The sequence below is a fragment of the Euprymna scolopes genome, chromosome 10 (genome assembly GCF_053919585.1).
Source record: "Euprymna scolopes isolate OS-2025 chromosome 10, ASM5391958v1, whole genome shotgun sequence".
Classification (NCBI taxonomy): domain Eukaryota; kingdom Metazoa; phylum Mollusca; class Cephalopoda; order Sepiida; family Sepiolidae; genus Euprymna; species Euprymna scolopes.
Genome location: NC_136491.1, coordinates 137,843,610 through 137,862,379, shown reverse-complemented (window position 1 = coordinate 137,862,379; position 18,770 = coordinate 137,843,610). Strand labels below are relative to the sequence as shown.

At 32.3% G+C, this 18,770-nt stretch overlaps 1 protein-coding gene across 10 annotated transcripts in view; it reads left to right on the top strand.

Annotated features, from left to right (window-relative positions):
- The window catches only part of LOC145286300 (uncharacterized), a 408,045-nt gene that overhangs the window by 48,664 nt on the left and 340,611 nt on the right, over positions 1-18,770 (top strand). The window lies entirely within an intron of this gene.

Below are 18,770 nucleotides of genomic sequence, written 5' to 3'. Positions count from 1 at the left end.
CATTCTGTAGATGTTCCACGTATATGGAGACGCTCTGATATTATTGTAGCTCTTTTGTTAAAACTACAAAAGTATTTATCTAAGCTAGCAGGGACGCCTGGTGTAGCCTGGTCGTAAAGTATGCTCAAATATATTTTAATCCTTGCAGATTTTGTATACATTATTATAGAGTTAATTTTCTATCGATTTTTATATATTATAAAGTTGTGATTTCAAAAATAAAAAAAATATATCCATATGACTTGGGTGCATCAGCTTTAATCGAAACTGAAACCAAAACTTATGAAAAAATATAACTCGAGTTCCTCCAGATATAATTGAAATCAAAACTTAAAGAATTCTTAGTAAAATTCTAAAAAAAAAAAAAAAAAAAAAAAATTACTGGTGTGCTGTCAGCTATAATCGAAACTGAAACCAAAACTTGTGAAGAATTCTTGGTAAAATTATTTATGACAAGAAATGGAAGTACATAACAATTAAACGACCCGGATGTAAGCGTGACACAGAAAATAACACACACGCTATTGTATTAATATATAAATAAACATAATAATGTAGAAGTAAATGTGAAAGGAAAATTTCAGATAAAATGGAAAATAACAATGGCATAGTGGATAAGCATGACAACATGCTAGTAGAAATAAGAACACAAACGCGTTAAACTGAATTAAGATTTTTCAAACAATTTTTCGGGACATATTTATTGAGTATGAATGGTTCAGTTTTAATGTGTTTGTGTTCTTGTTTCTACTAGAATGTTGCAATGCTTATCCAATATGCCATAAACTGATTTTCCATATAATAATGTGCAGGTGAGAAACGCATACATGCACAAGCAGTGGTCACACAATTTTCTTAGATTTGCATGCACTAACAAATATCTCAAAATGGAAAATTATTGAAAGCGAATAAAGGCATATTTTCAAAAAAACGTGCATCAGGAATTGGTATAAATGACTGTCAAATTAAATTTGCATATGCACCTTTTAAATAGAAGGCTATAGTTACCAATGAAATAGAGGAAAATTTAAATTACTTTATTAGAAAGATAAGAGATTTGTGTGCATTAACAGATGTCTCTCAGCAAAAACAATATTAAAATTTTAGATGTGATTTTGTCTTCATAATGAGTAGAAAAATATCTTATAAAACGGATAAGAACTTTTTCTTTTTAAGAATGTCATGCGTTCTCTTGAGTATTATTTTTTTTAAATTTATTTTATTTTTTTTACTTACTGATGAAATAAGACTTTTCCAATCAAGTATAATAATTTTTGCTTGTCTCAGTGCTCTGGCTAAGTCTCGCAGCATTTTGGCCGCTGTAATCTTCAACCTTCAAGTGTTTTTTTTTTTTTTTAACCCTTTAATCCTTCTGGCAAACTCGAAAGCTCTACGGAATTTAGAACAAAACCCTTTATTTAATCAATAGGCAAAACTTACCCTCGTTCCATCAGCCATAACTGAGTATAAGTCTTGTATAATTTCAAATTTTATTCCTAGTATCGCCTGTACTGATAATGCCTTCAACCTCCAGAAAACTCACTTCGAACTCATAATTACTTAGCACTTTTATTATTGCTCATATTTATTATTATTAGTATTATTATCTCTTTTTTTTTTTTTTTTTTTTTTTTTTTTTAATTACCCATCGAAAACGAGGCAGGTTTTTATTTGCTCAGTTATCCTTTTTATGTTTAAATGAATTTGAGAATATTTTCTTCTATAAATAATTCTAGTACGTTGCCCAGTCATAAAATATGCTCAAATATAGTATTTTAATTTATGCAGATTCTGTATTTATTATTTTAGAGCGAATTCTCTATTTTATATGAATTCTTATTAGAATAATTATTAAAGTATTGTACCCAATGTAAATAGTGCTCCCCTTCCAGTGTGGCCCAGTCATAATGTATGCTTAAATATGATATTTTAATTCATTCACATTTCATATTTATCATGGTCAATATCTATTGTACCCAATATATAGAAGTGCTTTAAAAAAAAAAAAAAAATTGATGCCATCAGCTAGAATTGAAACCAAAGCATTTAGCTCTCAACCTTATTCATTACCACCTAAACCACGACCATATGAATATAAAAACTTCAAAAATAACATTTAACCTATAAATGTATATTTGTGCATACATGGAGAATCACTTTAAGTAGACTTATACCTGCCAAGTTCCAGTTCTTTTTTTTTTTTTTTTTTCGATTTTGATCTTTTAGCAGTTAAAATAATGTAATTAAATCCTTAAGAGAAGAATCCAGTTTGTCCCCGACAGTCGTACATCTAAACAATATGATATAAATGCAGGAGTACCTCAGGGGTCTATCCTAAGACCATTATTATTTCTGATTTTCATAAATGACCTCCCTGATAAAATTGTTTCTGAGATGGGTATATTTGCTGATGACACCACTCTCTATTACAGGCACGAGTGGTAAACAAATGAACACATATCTAAGGAAATGGCAGAAACACTTCAATGGTTCTCAACCGGGGTCCATGTGGACACCCATAGTACATGTTAATATCGGTTCACTCTTCCTTGTTTGGAGTGAAAATTGAATAAAAAAAAAATAAAAAATATAGATTTATCTTCTCTATATCAAGCTTCAAATCTATAGATCAAAAATTGAGAGAGAAGTTTGGTAAAGACTATTCCACACACTTATAAATAAATACATGTGTGTGTATTATCACTTTTCATCCTAAATTCTATGCAATTATGCACAATGTAGAAAATATGCATAAATTAAACTGCGCATAATAGTCAAATGAATCCAATAAGAAACCATAAAAATGAATAATTAATTAAAGTTCGTTTTTCAAAGGATTTGCAAATTAGTTAACCATTTATGAAGTCACTCGCATATTTATGACCGAGTATGTTAAGTTCGTTTTAATAATTTTTAAATAGAAAATGTAGGCTTTTAATATTAATCTCACCTTTGTGTGTGTGCATGTTACTTTTTGAACGATTCTAATATCTTGAAAAAAAAAAAAAAATATATATATATACATAAAATAGAGAGATTAATATATTGAAAGCTAATTGATTTGTCGATTTCATAGTGGCAACAGATGTGAGTGACAAAGCAAGCTCTGGTTTTTACAAACGAGATATCATTTGTTGCTGGCAAAAATGCATTGAGAATGGTGGCGACTATGTAGAAAAATAAATTCTGAAACACAAAACATCACTTGTTTTAATGGTGCCACTCCCATCTTTGTAGCTTTCAACGTTTTAGTGTTTGATTTTATAAAAAAAAAAAAAAAAAAAAAAATGGCCTTTTTGAACGATTCTCGTATCTTGAATTAGTTTGCTAAAGTAAAAAATTTAAAAAAATTTTCATAGAAAAAAAAGCTTGAGAGAGGAGGCTTTACCTTAACAAAATCCCAAAGAAATTTTTTTTTACTGTAAAAAGTTGAAGAATAGTGATCATTTAGAATCCCTGCACGAGTGTTTCATGAATATTAACTTTTTATTTATTTATATTTTTCTTGTTTTTTTTTCTATGAAAATCTCTCCAAAGCATGAAGCCACTTGATGTAAGGAGCTAAAAAAATTTACTATTTCAAGATAAAAAAATTAGTCAACAATAAATATTACATAGATTTTGATCCAGAAAACTGCAATTCTTCCTCCTTTGTCAGTAGCATCACTCATGGCAGGTGAGGACTAAAAGATAATTACAAAAAATGGAAGCGGGAGTTACGAGGTTACTGAAAATAAATACCAGTTCCACTTTCAACTCTTGTTAAACTTCTTTTTGTAAAAAATGTTACCTTTTGTTTACGCATTTCCTCTCTTTCGAAAATATAGATTAAAATAACTAGTTCCTGTGTGAAACGATATTCTTTTCTAATTTTCCCTTTCAAAATTAGGTCAAAGATGCGGCCATTACATCTGTACACTTGGCAGTGAAAATGCTGTTACAGTTTCAAGCATGATTGATTGAGAGACGAAGCACAGCTAAAATCTTTGGGCGTATAAAGTTTTGAATGATCGAAGGCGGGTCACTTCTGTTACAGTGAAGTTAATTGTAATGAAGCGAGTGATGTCTATGGACGTAATTTAGACGGTGTTGGGCATCTTTATTTGGATCTTTTGCAAATCTATATATCTATAAAAGTGTGTGTGAGGACTACTTTCAACTTATATACTCAACGAATTTTTAATCCACAGACTTTAAATTTGATATATAGGGTATTTAGACATGAAAAAAAACTTTTTAATTGGTTTTCATCTGGAAAAAAGGGTTGCTAAGGGGTCAAAATTGAAAAATTTGTACTGGGGGTGGGGTCATTAGATTTTTATCTGTTTGTAAACTGTTTTATGACTGCATGTGCAAATCGTTCACATGACAGATTCCTTATGTTAAGTAGATTTGGAAACACTTTTTTAAAGATCGTAGCAAGCTGGCCTCATGGTTATCATACTTGACTCACTGTCTTCAGGTTTTGGTTTCGATCTTGGCTCGAGTATTTTATTTATTTTTTTTACTTACAACAAGTGAACTGTTTAGAAAAAAAAACATAATACTCACATACCCGTCTCTGTTTCTTTCTGATTTAATTTTTTTAAGGAATTTAACGTTATGCTTAACACCAGGCAACGCCGGGCACACTTGCGAGTATGCTACATAATATACACTAGTCTACGAATAGGTGAGTGTTGTTTTGTTTTTGTCACATGATCTGGGTTCTAGAATTTTGATGTAGTTGGCAAGCAGGAGAAATATTTCTCCTCAGAATAACGCTTTTGTGAGATTGACATATGGAAGAATGGTGGGATATATTTTCTTTTATTTATTTACTTTTTTCTCCCCCCCCCCCCCCAGGAATCACCACTTATCAAGGCCCAGGGGCCACTCGAGGATAAGGTTTAATAGGTATACATTAATCAATGTGATTATAGTGTAGTAAACATAAGTAGTGGGAATTTTGTGAATTGGATTACTTAGGGGACGGTTTATCAAGAGCTTGTTTGCATTGGACTTGAAGACAATCAGATTGTTAGTCAGCTGGAAAGCAGGCAATTGGAAGAGAGTTAGTTCTACAGGCATGCAGCTCTAAGAAAGAAGCTTTGTTCATGGAATTTACATTTAGGTCTAGGCACAGACAAGGAGTGTGGAAAATTATTGATAGTGATTTTTGCTAAACGAGTGTTTTTCGTGAAGCGGGGGCCATAGATCAAATGAGCACTTCATGAAAATAACGATAAAGCAGAGACAGGCTCGCAACATCTTTGCTGTGAGGAAGAAGTTGCAGGGAAGAGAAAAGGGCATCCCCTACTAAGCTACAAAGTCTGCTTCTAGCAGCTCCTTCCCAGATGTGGCAACAGTACTCCATCGTTGGCCGTACCTGGCTTTTATATAGGTAGAAAATTGCATCAGGAGTGAGATATCTTCTGGGGCGGTAGAAGGATCCCACCATTTTTTCAGCGACCTTGGCAATGGATTTGATATACGTGTTCCATTTCAGGTCAGGAGTAAAGGTTAAGCCCAGAAGCTAGTCAAAACATGAAGCCCCCCAAGACGAGAGCCATTAATTTCAATTGATGCCAGATCGGCAAATATAGCAGTCATAAGAGAGAGACGTTAAAAATAGCTTATTTGATGATGGAAGACAAGTTTTGTAATTAGAAGAGGTTATCAAAAGAAAGATTGATATAAAATATTGGTGTTAAGAATATAATTTATATACCTGATTAGTTCAATAGTTTCTAATGCTTTGAAATAACACTAAATTAAATGTAAATTGTAAGGTATTCTTCAGATCATTTGGACTACTGTTTCCATTTTAATTGTTAATCTCACAACGTTTCTGCCGACGTAACCTCCAACCATTTTTAAATGTATTTTGTTGAACTGGGGGGGGGGGGCTTTCTGTCTGGAAATCTATGAAATTTCAAATGGAATCCTTTTTAATCCATGAGAGTAGCATGTTCTCATTCTGTCACCCATAACTAGGTAGAAGTCTAAATTCACAATTTTATTCTCTGTATCGAGCACTGAGAAATGAACCTTCAACCTAAAATTTAAATATTTTTTAAGTTTTATTTTCTTATATTTGTCAGGCATTATTATCCAACTTTTCTTTTTTTTTTTTTTTTTTTTTTTTTTTTTTTTTTTTTTTTTTTTTTTCTTTCTATAAAACCAAGTAAAATTATGTCTATTTAAATGTTCATAGTATATGAACATTTAAATAGACATAATTTTACATAGACCTGAATTTTATTTAGTACTTCGTCCGTTATGCCACAGATTCTTACATGATAATTTGAATCTACTCATTGCTACTACTCCTGAAACGATTATCAGTGTTACTCCTAAGGAATCTTAAAATGACTCTGATCATACTATCATTGCTAATCTGACTTTTGTCGGCAGCAGCAAGAGCGTTAACTATCTCTAATCTGTCCGCTTGGACTGGAAAAAAGCAGATTGAAGCCTGTGCTTCACTAAGCACCATTGCCAAAACTGGTTTTAGTTCTACGACCAAATAATAAACTCTACTAAGCACCATTGCCAAAACTGGTTTTAGTTCTACGACCAAATAATAAACTCTACTATAAAATCCTATAAGGAGTCAAACTGAACATTTGATTGGACATTGGCATTAACGGTTCTGTTAGAAATACATTTGACAGGACAATATTGGCTAACTGAAGTACAATTTTTTTGTTTCCGAACTCAAAGCAGAACTTCTACATGTAATATCCTATTACAAACGATTGAATTATAAAGTTACATATTCCTTTGACATCTGATCGATGTGCAATTATCTTTTCCTTTCTTTGTATGGTTATGAAAGTTGGAAATGCACACACGGAAAAAGAAAAATAAAGTTTGATCCTCAGATTGTATTAATTTTCCAAAAATACTGATCTCGTCAATCGAGTAAGCTGACACGAGCAACGCCAACTTAATCTTTTCATTTTTTTTCTCTTGCTGAACACGCAATATAATCCAAATCATCACATCAACTTTTTTTTTCTCTCTGCTGGGAGGAAAGTTCCTTTTACAAAGTTCCTTTAGTTTCCAGATTTTTTTTTTTTTTTACAGGCATTTAAAATTGTTGTAGACTCTTGAAAATTTAGTCTGTTATTGCTATACCTTAAGAGGTGACTGACCAATTTTTATAATTTAAGGTTCAAATGAACAGCTACAGCAGGAATTGTAATACACCCTACTAAATCCTGATTGTCACAGATAGTGAATTTCAAAAATGCAATTTGGATGTGAGGACACTTTAGAAAAACGATATGCAATAAAATTCTGTTTTAAACTGGGGAAAATGCCACAGAAACGTATGGAATGCTTCAGACTGCTTTTGGACCATCTTACATGAATTGAGCATCAGTTTTTGAGTTGCATAAGAGATCCAAGGCAGGCAGTCTGTGAGGGATGATGAGGTGTTGGAGAAGTAAGGAAGTTAGAACATCAGAGCTAATTGGCCAAATAAAGAATTTCATGGATAAGAACCATCGCGTGTCTATAGACAATAAGTGTGCAGTTTGATGTCAGTGTGAGAACTGTACACACAATTATTCACAAGGAACCGAAGATGTGGGAAATTTGTGCGAAGTTTGTCCCAAGGATGCTCTAAAAGATTAGAAAGACATTTTCATGATAACAGGGAGATGGTCGAGCTGATAAATTCAGATCCCACAGTCCAGATCTTGCTCTCTAACTTTTGGTAATTCCCTAAGATCAAGGAAAACCTTAGCGGCTGTCGTTATGAGGCAATTGACATGAAAGAGGCTGTGACAAGGGTCATTGACACGCTCACACAAGAGAACTTCCATGGGGCCTTCCAGAAGTTGTTGGAACGGTACAAGTGCATTTTAGTCGGAGGAGATTACTTCGAAAAGGACTAGAGTTTCATGTGTCATATCAATAAAAGTGTGCATACGAAAAATGCCTAAAAACTTACTGAAGGCACCTTGTAGTTTTATCTCAACAAGAATATGCCCACACAAAGGAATTCTCATTTGTATAAGTGAACTCTGGTTATTGTACAAAAATAACAAGATTCTATCTTGTAAATGTAACCGTTTAGCTTCAGTCTCTAGTCAGTGACAGTAACGTGATCCTCATTCCTTCTCTTTTTTTTTTTCTTTTTTTTTTTGCCTTACATGGTGTCTGTTACATTCCTTCTAAGAGTTTCTTTGTGATACTCTTGCATCCACACCTGTTGATGACAACTTGCTGGTTTTGTTGATTTTTAATACTTGCTGGAAAAAACAATACTATATTCAGTATTTCACTCCTGCGTTGCATGTATAATTTTATGGCAACCAGTTTGACAACTTTTTATGAGAATTATTTTTCCATCTCTTACGGCTTGTATTACTGGTTTTATATGAAAACATTTAATGGTAGGTAATGAAACAAATTCTTTTGCCTGTGTGTAGAATTACATCCATTTAAATGTACATAATATATTAATTATGTTTAAAACTGGGTTTTTATAGAAGAAAAAGTATAATACCTGAAAAATATAAGAAAATTAAACAAATTTTATGCTGAAAATGCAAATTCATTTTCGTTTCTGTTTTCACCTGTTACAGATATAAAGTTTAAATTTTCTTTATTGATCCAACAAAGGCATATAATTATGATGTAAGCCAGGTCATTGGATTTTCTTTTTTATTTAAATGGTGACTTTTTTTTTTTTTGCTAAAAACAAACAAATTAGTTCTTCTTTTTAGGGCAAGAAGAAATTGGCAAAAAAAAAAGTGAAAATATCCAATTTCTCTACATCTAAAAATGACATTCCTCATTCATCATTCTTAATCGTGTATAATTGTCAAGGCCAGAGTAATTAACATTTTTTTTTTTTTCCAGAATATTAAAATTTCTGGGTATCTTGAAATGTTGACCCTGTTTGACCAGTAAAAATAAAAAGGAAAAAACAAATCCTTTGGTTTTCCTAAAAACAGTTAAACTCTAGTTTCCTTAACCCCAAGCTGAGTTTGATTCCATTTTTGGTATTGTAATATTTTATTTTATTTACAAACAATTTTTGGTATTGTAATATTTTATTTTATTTACAAACAAGGCACAAAATGTTTAAAAATAGAACAAAAACAATAGGATCACTCAAACAAATAGCTGAATATGCTCATTAATATTGTCGTATGAAAAAAAAATGCTGTATCTCAACAATTCTTATTTCTTATGAATCACCACAAAAAAATCCGAAATTTCAAGAAAAATTTGAAGTAAAAAAAAAAAAAATGTCCTCCAATCAAACATTGAATTTGAGCATATAATATAATCCAGCTTCCTATTCTAGTAGCTTTCTTTCCAAGAATTGCAGATTTGTTAAACTCTTCCTGCCGACTGTATTTTTTTAATTTTTTTTTTTTTTTTTTCAGGATGAAGGCCAATAGGTGCATCTCCTATCTTTGTGATAATCATCTTTTCATTCTGCTTAGTTTTGTGTTGGTGAAACTGTTTAGAATTTAAAATTAATTTAAATTTTAGCGAGTTTGTCTTTTTAGCCCAGACTAGATGACTTTTTTTCTTTATATCAAAGCCAGTAGGATTGATACTGAGGCAAAGATTGTACAACAAGATGGTGACCTCTGTCACAGCCTCCTAAAGTAGGCACTAAAAATTATGTGACCATCACAGGTGAAGTTCTATCCTGGATCTACAGTACTGACTGTATTATTATTATGAACAGTACTGACAATACTATGAATGGTATTAGGAAGGATCGTTATTTATTAAAACTTTCTTTTTTGTATAAAAAAAATGTTTAAAGTTATTTCTGTGAGAATTTTTTTTTTTTTTTTTTTTTTTTTTTTTTTGATATATTTAAAAAAAAAATGTTTCTCTTTATTCAGAAGTAGAAGTTAAGAAACAAACATATTTCGATAAAAAAATTATGGAAACTAATACTGTTTATATATATCTCGACAAAGGCTTCCTCTCTAGGGCAATTGCTCTTGACACATTAAAAGCCTTTGATAAGGTATGGCATAAGGGCCTACTTCACAAGATTTCCAGCTATGGTACAACTGGAAATGTTTTCTCAATCATTAAATCATTTCTCTCTGATAGGCTAATAAGAGTAGTGGTTGATGGACAGAAATCAGAGGCCTGCAGTATTAATGCTGGAGTCCCTCAGGGGTCCATCCTGGGCCCAACTCTCTTCCTGATCTACATCAATGATCTCCCTAAACACATACTTAAATCATTCGTTGACATCTATGTTGATGACACGACCATCTATGGTAACACATCAAAGGCTGTAAATGACAAAGTTCTCCCTGTTTCTCTCTTCTCTGATCTTGAGCGCATGGTACAGTGAGGGAAGGGGTGGCTGGTTACTTTTAATGCATCTAAAACTAAGCTCCTATCTTTACATCATCAACGCTCTGATCCCCATCTGGCATCAATTAAAATGGATGGCTCCCAACTAGGGGAAGCTCCATGTTTTGATAAGCTTCTGGGATTGACTTTTACTCCTGACCCGAAATGGAACACGTACATTAAGTCTATTGCCAAGGTCGCTGGAAAAATGGTAGGATCCTTCTACTGCTCCAGAAGATATCTCACTACTGATGCAATTCTCTATCTATATAAAAGCCAAGTACGTCCAATGATGGAGTACTCTTGCCATATCTGCGTAGGAGCTGCTAAAAACAGCCTATCCTGCCTTGATAGAGTACAAAATAGGCTTCGGGCCTTAGTGGGGGATGCCCTTTTCTCTTCCCTGCACCTCTCTACCACAGGAGACGTTGCGAGTCTGTCATTGTTTTATCGTTATTTCCATGGCAAGTGCTCATCTGAGCTCCAATTCCTGGTCCCCCCCTCGCCAATCTTTCACAAAAAACGCTCGTCTAGCTAAAAACACTGTCAAAAATTTTCCCTACTCTTTATCTGTGCCAAAACCAAAATGTAGATTCCAGCTTTCTTAGAAGTGCATGCCTGTGGAACTCTGTTCCGTTTGCTTGTTTCCTACCTGAGTATAACTTGGATGTCTTCAAGGGCAACATAAACAAATTCCTGATGAACCGCCCCCTTAAGTAAAACACTTTATCAAATTTCAACACTAACGTACTGTACACGCAATAAGCTTTATCCACGTGTGGCTTCCGGGCCTTGATAAGTGTTGACCACCTTGTGTAAAAAAAAAAAAAAAAAAAAAAAAAAAAAAAAATTTATTCACAGATAGTTTGGATTTTTTTTTTTTTTTTTGCATCTACAAGTTTTGTCTTTTACATAATTTATTAATCAGTTTTCGGTATTTATGCAGAATAGGTTATTTAAAAAAAATTTTTTTTTAATTTTTGTAAACTGCTTTAATTCACTATCTGCAGTCTGACTATGTGAGAGATCTTGCTAGCTTGGACCTCAGACATGACGTCATTTTTCAATGAATAGGTCTTCTATTTACTAAGGTCATATCTGAACGTTCTTCTTTCCAACTTTACAAAAGTTTATACACAACAGATTCGTTCTTGAAGTTCTGAACTTTTTTAGATGAGGGCTGATTCTTTGTATTACTTGTATTGATTGGACTATTGTTCTCATCTTGAGTGCTATTTGTGCAACGTTTCGGTCAGATTGTCTTTTGACCGTCTTCACACATGTTGGTTGTTTGGAAAAGAAAAGAAAAAAGTTACTGGTTCTATAGATAGCATTCCTGGATGTGTTAATAGCCTGTATGGATCAGAATTTTGTATTTTCCATACATTCAAAATCAACCTTCACAGGACAATAAATTTCAACTCGCATCACCCATATAACGTAAAATAAAAGGAATCGTCTAGGGCTTACAACTCCATGCTAGAACAATGTGTAGCGACAACACATACCAGAAGGAGTTGGACAATATAAGAATAACCCTCCACCGAAATGACTACCCTGAGAGCGTTACATTGACTCCAGAAAACCTAAAACAAACACCAAAAGACAATATCCGAAAACTTATCACAGTGTGCACATTGTACATAAAGGGCCTGTCCGAAATTTTTTTTTTAAATATGCAGTCCATATGACATCAGATCAATATTCAAGAGTGATTCGACTCTCAAAAAAACACAGAGTACAAGTCGGTCCTGGATATGACCTTAAACTATATCCAGTGGTGCGGCCCTAGCTTGCGGGCTTTGGGGAGTGTGGAGCCACCCTTTAATCACCATTGCTCCCAGGTCCACTCTGACCCGGAGTCAGGTAGTACCTGTTAGGGTCCCAACTATAGGTTAAATAGAAACCGACTTGAAAACAACAAATATATTCTATTAAAAAATTTTTCTTAAATTTTTGATTCGGCATTAAATAACCTGAAAAGGGTTGATATGCCGTAAAACAAAACCAACCAACCAACCAATCAACCAACCAACCGAGTACAAGTAACCCCCACCCCCCACCCAAAGTCTCATGACAAAAAACTGTATATGAGATTTCGTGCAAATGTGGAAAACTATACAAAGGTGAGACTCCCCCCCCCCCAAAAAAAAAGGTAAGACTAGAACACTGAAAAGTCTAGATTAGCTGATCACATATGGAAAGAAAAAGGAACACACTTCCCTTTGTGGAACGAGGTCAAGATGGAGTCCTCTGACTCCAGGAGGCAGCACATATGCTAAAAAAAAAAGAAAAATTACTAAGCAGACCATGTTTAGATTTTATATTAGCATTTGGGAGTCTCTAATTATAGAAAAAAAAAAAAAAAATTGTACACCCTTAAAATTTTGGTGATAAAAGAGGAATAATACCATATTGATTTTTATTAGTTACTTCCCCTTTGCCAGTCAATTTTTTTCCCAAATTTGAAACTAAAACCATAAAATAGATATTAACTCACAGAATACAAAAATATCTATGAAGCCAGTAACTTTTCCCTCTTTTCCAAACAAGGAAGGACAATCCAACCAAAAACGTTGCACAAATAACACTCAATATGAGAACGATAGTCTGATCAAATCAAGATTCGTTCTTGTTTTTTATATATTTTTGTAAGAAAAAAAAAAGCAGATATGATAAAAACATGTTTAAATTTTAAGATTTTATTCCATTTTAATGATTTTATCAATTTAGAATTAAAGCATTTAGTAAGTTTATTTTTTGTTTGTCAGTTACACTTACATTTGAAATATTATTTTCATTGCAAATTTAATAGACACGTCTTAAGTATGTTTCAGTTCTTATCCAATAGGAGAGGCTGGTTGCTGAAACCCGAAACTTGAATCCTGTTTGACAAGAAATCTTTCCAGTTGTAACAGGATAGCCTTTTTTAGTTTTTAATGATATTTGCATTCTTCTTAGCTGATTCTAATTAAAACCAAAAATATTTGACTCTGACAAATATCAAAGAACATTTTTGTCGCCCACAAATCTGAGAAAACAAAATGATTAACACATTTTATGTAATATTTCGTATGTAAAATCAACAGCATATCACAAATAAACTGCTTTTTTATGTTTTGGTTTTACTTCCCCATAAGAAATTTTAAGCAACAAATTAGTTTTAAATTATTTGAAGTAAATATTTACATTATTGAATTTTTTAGATCAGGATTGATTATCTGTATTATCTGGGCTCTTTGGAACTACTGTTTTCATATTGAGGGTTATTTGGACAACAGGTTGAACACTGAGCTGTATCAAGCTAAAACAATCCTTAATAGTTATGCATTCAAGATGGATGCTTTTAGCAGATAAGTTGTGAAATTATGATATTTATTTTATTTTTTATTAGATGCAAATGTCAATATTAATTATATTGCTTTCATTTTTTAATGTATATTTTTCTATCCAACATGCCAATATCTGTGATGTTGACAAGCTAATCAAAAACCTTGATTCCAATAAAGCAACTGGTCCTGATAGCATTCCAATTATAGTGCTGGAGAATTGCTTCCCAACACCCTGGAAAATCTCATTAGTATCCCCCGTATTTAATAATTCAGACGATTGGTCATCTTCCTCTCAGTACAGACCAATAAGTCACCTGTGCATCATGAGCAAGTTGCTGGAATCTGTAAAATCGAAAGTCGACCATCTCAGCAAAAATAACCTCCTTAATGACATGCAATATGGTTTCTGTTCTGCTAGATTTACAGCAAATGTGCTAACGGTTATATCTCATAGGATTAGCAAATCTCTTGATGTGGCCTTCCTTTCTAGGGCGATTGCTCTTGACATATATTTGATAGACTATGGCATAAAGATCTACTCCACAAGATCTCCAGCTATGGTATAGCTAGAAATGTCTTTCAAATATGAACCAATCAGAGAAATAATAAGAGTAGTGGTTGATGGGCAGAAATGACAAGCTCACAGTATTAATACTGGAGTCCTTCAGGGGTCCATCCTGAGCCCAACTGTGTTCCTGATCTACATCAATGATCTCTCAAGATCATTTGTAGGCATTTATGCTGAGGACACTATAATCTATGGCAACATTTCAAAGGCTACAAATGACTAAGTTCTCTCTGACTCTACATCCTCTGATCTTGAGCATAGGATACAATGGGGAAACAGTTGGCTGGTTACTTTTAATGCATTTAAAACCAAGCTTCTATCTCTCCATCATTAACCCTCTGATCTCCCATGTTTTGACAAGTTTCTGGATCTGACCTTTACTCCTGATCTGAAATGGAGCACTTACATCAAATTTGTTGCCAAGATCGTTGTAAAAATGGTTGGCTCATTCTACTGCTCTAGAAGATATCTCATTGCTGATGCAACTCTCTACCTGTATAAGAGCCAAGTACACCAAGGATGGAGTACTCTTGCCACATCTTGGCGGGAGCTGCTAGAAAGACCTTATCCTGCCTTGGCAGAGTTCAAAATAGACTTCGTAGTCTAGTGGAGGATGCCCTTTTCTCTTCCTTTCAACCTCTTTCTCCATAGAAGAGACGTTGTGAGCCTGTCTCTGCTTTATCATTATTTTCATGGCAAGTGCTCGTCTGAGCTCCAATATATAGTCTCCCTCGGCCAAACTTTCACAAAAAACATTCATCTAGCTGAAACGACTATCAATAATTTCCTCCACTCTTTAAACCTAAATTTAGATTCCATGAACAAAGTTTCTTTCTTAGAACTGCACATCTGTGGAACTCTCTTCTGTTTTCCTGCTTTCCGGCGGACTACAACGTAACAACAACGGCGGTCATTCAGCGTAAACAAGTTCTTAATGAGCCGTCTCCTTAAGTAATCTAATTTACCAAATTTTCACTACTAACAATTACTATGATATTGTCCAATTGACTACTGTACACTCATTATCCCTTATCCTCGAGTGGCCTCTGAGCCTTGATAAGTGGTGACTCCTCTCTAAAAAAAAAAAAAAACATTTCAGTCAATGTAACCTCTGAATCTTTCTGTCGAACTCTGGGAATCCCACCCCCAGTCAATTAAATAAAAGGTTTCATTCAAAATTGTGTGCAGGTTCATGAGTTGGACAAGATAAACCTTTACATTGACCAAGACATTGTGCAAATGACCCTCAAGATGAGAGTAGTAGTTCGAAGAATCCAAATAATATAAATAATTCTCGTCTCATTTTTCTTAATTTTTATTAGTTAACCATTATTTAATGCTTGCTGTTCCATTTTTGAAATGTTATTTATGTTGGATATTTCCCCAGTTTGATTAGTAGTTATTGCCCTTGTTTATTTATGTCAATCAAATTGTGTGACCTTTGTAAATGAATAAATATGCAAGTGTTCCAATTTTTCACAAAATTAAAACGTTACGTTAAGACTTGAAAGACAAAAACAAAAATGCAAGACTTTGGAAAATGAAAACTTTGAAATAAAATCCATTTCAAAGTTGAAATTTAATGTTATATTATTTGAATTATTTGGACTACTCTCCTCCTCTTGGATGCTTTTCTCACAACGTAGCATCTGACCTTCTTCAGATGCGTTTTGTTGAACTCTGTACAGAATTTTGAACTGAACTTTTTATTTAATCCACGGGGGTAGATTGTTCTTAACCTATCAGCTATGAATGGGTAGAAACCTTTTAGTAATTTTTAGTTTGCAGGGCCCTATAGACAAATTTATCTTTAGTTGACCTTTGACAACTAAATAATTTCGTTTACTAGCCAAATAGAAAAGTTACTAGCCAAGCTACATGATTTTTAGAATATGACATCTTCGTTCTGTGCCGAGTATGTACATCATTTCTAAATATACAACAAATTTTATGTTGATACTTGAAGGTATAAACATTTTAATTTCTACAGATATTTTTTTTAAATAGCCTTCGTTTAAAAAAAAATCTATTAAAACTTTTATTGTTTAAATAATTTAACTTTGTTCGTTTTATTAAAAAATAGTTGAAAAGATATTTTTCACTCTGTAGTGAGGTTTGGAAGATCGTCAGTGAAAGAAATTCAATCACCAAAAGATAAGCGTTTCATTATTTCTAGTCGCCACTTTGAAAAATCACTCGCAAATGTGACTGTTTCACTCGCAATGTAGAGCCCTGGTTTGCATCGACTGTAGTAAGAATTAAAACTTCAAACTCCAGATGACTGTCCCATAGAACTGATTATTACTTAGCACTTTATCTTTAATGCTTCATGAATCAATGTGAAGATTACACTGGCCAAAATGATTTGAGAATAAAGATGAGAACAATAGTCTAAATGATTCAAATGATACAAATTCTTAATCCTTATCTAAAAAAAAAAAAAAAAAAAAAAAATTGAAGCATTATTTTAGTACCATCTTTTAGGGTATATATTTTTTATTTGGTAAAAAAATTCACAAAATTTGGCACAAGGCCACCCAAAAATTGGGAAAGGAGGTGTCTATTAGCATCCTTGTCACTTTACTAATGTCCAGGTAACCTGCATCTAAAATTTCAAGTGTTTATACCCAAAATTGGCGAAGGAGTTTGGTAGAGTCTGCAAAGGTCAACTTGTTCAACTTTGACCTCTTGTTTTGTACATAGATTGTTTTTAGCTTCTATGTTATTCTTAAAAATAAAAAAAATTGTAAAATTGAACTGTAAGAAGGCTGCTCAACCACTTCTTTTTTTTTTTTTTTTTAAAGGAGACAGTAATTTTTCCTAGAAACTTATCAAATCATTCACATACAAGTAAAAATGTATTTTATTTTTGTTTTTGAAAGTTTTTAAAGTTTTTGTACTGTGATAAAAATCGCCCTATCTAAAAAAAAAAAAAAAAAAAAAATTTAAGAAAAGGTGTCTGTAAAATTTCATTTCAAACGCGACCCTGTCATATGAGAGAACCTATTTTTGATTCTATATGCCAGGCCTTTCAGCTTGTGTGGTAATAAAACTTCTCAAATGCACTTGTGATGTTAGGTTGTATAAGGTGTTAACTTTGGTCAAAATCGACTGTTCTTTCTTTCATCATTTTTTTTTTTTTATCGATACTTATCAAAGACATTCCGATATAAAATCTAAGAACATTGCCAGATACATAGAGTGCATTTGTGTGAAATTTCATAAAAATCGGCCAAATCGTTTTGGAGTCCATAGGGAACGAATTCACCAATATAATTCCTCTTTATATATATATATATATATATATATATATATATATATATATATATATATTCCTGTCTGTTTGTCTGTTCACAATTTTATTAATATATATATAAAAGGTCTATTACTATCCTATTTCATTTATTTCTATATATACTATGATTCTTGCAAAATATACAATTAAGAGCTAACCTCATTTGCAAATTACATTAAGAAAAATCGATTTTACTAAATAGCTGTATGTTAGTTACTGTTTCTAGTGAGAGAATTATTTTAAGTGCTCTATTTCAGATTGTTATTTAAAGTTGATTTATATTTAATTAATTTGGAATTATTATTACTGACATCGATATTTTTTTCTTTTTTATTTTAAGAAACGGGTTTAGAATTATCCTGGGTGCCACCTGTTGTATATTATTATTCTTGAAACTTCAAAACATAATCTTTGATTGTTTTGTTTGGGAACTACTTTGGAAATTTTTATTTTTATTTGGAAACAAAACAAAAACTCTTTACCAAAGAACATAATTTGATAATCTCAAAAAATGAAAAAAAATAATTTCCTGTAGACATAAAAATGCTTTTTTTTTCTTTTTTTTTTTTTTTAATTTAAAAAAAAAAAAAACACTTATGCATAAACTGAAAGGATTTCATCTGTTTGCTTTTATTATTCTCGAAACTGCTATACAGAATCTTTGACTTCTGTTTGGAAATTGCATTTTTTTTAATATATAAAACATTTTTTACATTTTTAATTTCGTTTAGAAAAAATAACTAAAAAAAAACAACAAAAAAACTCTTCACCAAATAAAATAATTTGGTAATTTAGCGTGAAAAAATAATTCCATGTAGGCAGTAAAAATGCTTCTTTTTCTTTTTTCTTTTTTTTTTAATAAATATTACATGTGGAAAATCAGTCAGTAATAAGTCTTATCTCTAAATAACTCTGTGTAGTCGGTAAAAATAAGTTTCACCTAAATTTTAAACAAAAAAACATTTTTTACTGCATACACGGAATTATTTTTCATGCTAAAAAACGGCCAAATTGCAAACATAATTTTTAAGGAAGAAGGGCCAAGAAAGGTCAAATTGAAACTTAAGCCACATTTGAAAAAGAAAAGAAAAAACAAAACAAAAAAAAAAACAAATCGAAAATTTCCTTTTATTTACAAAAGAAAAGAAAAAAAAGCCATTGAAAAAAGTGCCTTTACAAAAGAACACGCCAGTGAAAGGAATTCCATTTTGTTAAACTTTTTGCAACTCATGCACACATTTAA